Source organism: Electrophorus electricus, chromosome 18 (genome assembly GCF_013358815.1).
Source record: "Electrophorus electricus isolate fEleEle1 chromosome 18, fEleEle1.pri, whole genome shotgun sequence".
NCBI classification, from domain to species: domain Eukaryota; kingdom Metazoa; phylum Chordata; class Actinopteri; order Gymnotiformes; family Gymnotidae; genus Electrophorus; species Electrophorus electricus.
Window position 1 is genome coordinate 9,490,215 of NC_049552.1, and position 2,357 is coordinate 9,492,571.

Sequence of the window (2,357 nt, forward strand, 5' to 3'; positions counted from 1 at the left end):
TATGTGCGCAAACAAAGAACTGTGAATGTTTTATCACTGATCACTTTACTAAGTCAGCTCATGCATTCCCTTGCTCAAACCAGACTGCAGAGTCGGTTGCAAAAAAGCTGTGGGACAATGTGTTTTGCATGTATGGATTCCGAAAGTGCCTACAGTTATCAGGGAGCAAACATTAAAAGCCGTCTCATTGCTGAGCTACTTAAACTGTCCAGGGTCAAGAGCATTGCTACTCAAGAATAAAAGGCCTCAACAAATTCAAACGCTCACATTTGCTTGCAATGCAACCATTCAAGAGATGTCAGGGTTCTTAATGTTTGGACGTGTGCCTAGACTCACTGTGGATGTCATGTTTCCAGGATGAGAGGGACCTCAGTGAGGACGATTCAGAGACTGCTTCTCTATTCCTGTGAACAGGAAGAGGAAGAATCTATCAGGGATCAGTTTCTGAATGTCCAATTATACAGATGCTGAGACTCTCATTGAAGAGTCATCATCACTGAATGAATGTGACAATGCTTCACTTTGTTCAGAGACGAGTCTGTAGCCATTTCAGACTTATAGATTCACTACTAGATCAACAGACAGTAATCCAAGTTCTCAAACCTGTTCAAGTGAGTGGTGCGATCTAAGAGTGTAACACCACAATTTGGCCAAAGGTTGGGTTTACATAAAGTTGGAGCACTGATATTTTCTCTTGCTCCAAGATTACTCCAGTGCAACACATGACAGCAGACTATAATTACAATGCACTGTACAGCAGTCTAAGTAAAACTAATGGTGAACACAAGTGTGGTGAGGTTATCACTACCACAAATGATTAGGTGTAGAATCTAAAAAGATACAGATCTCAAATATATGAGTTTTCCCCTAGAGGGGCATCTCTTACAACACAGAACACAGAATATAAAAATGCATGAATGAGGCAACAGCACTGACTCCTGTGCAGTTTCTACACATGCAGAGTGATAGTCAAGGTTTATCCCAGTTACACCAGCACTTCTCACAAGCTCCCCATACTCGTTTCTGCCCTCTCCTTATCAGATTCTTGGCAATTCATAATAACCCTATATAAACTACATTAGTCAGGGGGCACTTGTGATACTCATCTTTTCCAAATGTCTCTACAAGTCTAGTACAATTCAAGTAACATTTATGCTAAATAATGATGTTGGTCTGGCTCCAAAAAACAAGTGATTCATACAATGACAGAACAGGGCTTCAACCAGAACCAGTACTAAATGCAGGCTGGGAGCAGTAAGCTAACATTAGCACCACTCCTAGTAGCGAGGAGCCTGTTGATGTTGAATCAGCAAAAAGCAAATCAGCAAAAAGACCCGAAGCAACTGCTACCGCAGGCAACTATGATGTTAACAATAACATCAGTAAAGATGCATGGCCCAGTTGGACAGAGAATCAAGTAATGTATTTTTGCATATACCCCCAGGACACGTACATAATATATACAGCATATAGCTTTTTATATTATTAATCAGTCTGTATTATTATTATATATGATAAAATTTAGAGTTTGTCAAATGGTTGTCACTCTGAGCAAATACATTTATGTTGTGAACATCAATGATATTTTCATGTATCTTTTATGTGGAAATTCAGAATATAAAAGGCTTAATGATCTGCTGATACAGGCCAATACACATGAACATGTGAATAAGGGGAGTGCCGGCACTTTTTCCCCTGCTTTACAGCTGCAAGACTAACTCTATATTAATGCCCATGTTTTTGGATTGGGATATCCAACAAACTCGTATAGGTACAAGGTGTTCATAAACCTTTGGTCATATATCTGTACGTGATGCCAATTGTTCTTGTTTGGCTAACTAAACGTTTACAAATTTTCTAGTTACAATAAAGCACTTTTAACGACCTGCAACTTATAGGTAAAATATTAGAACAGTGGGAAAGTATAAAAATGGCAGGAGAGGTGTGGTCAAGCATCTGAGTGAATCCAGGATAAAAGCTAGATGTTGAGAAGTTTTTCTGTTATTGTTATTTATTTACTTTTCTCTGCCAATCAGCCAAAATGGTGCGAGAGTAAAGCAAGCTCTGTGTTCAATCCCTCCGCTTGTACTCCCCCCAGTGGATCTTACAGAATACTTTCATAAACATTTCATACTCAAGAAAGATAACCTTGATACAAATCACCTGAGACATTAAACAGAAATACTATTTTGAACTGCAATTTCAAATCTCAAGACACATCGCTTTAAAAAGAAACCAAGATTAAGCACAGAGCTGATCTTAGAATTTTTCAGTACAATTTTAGGAATACTGCAGCCTTAGGATCTTTACCAATAAACTGACAGAGAAGCAGAAAGAAAGAAAACCTTAGACAGCAA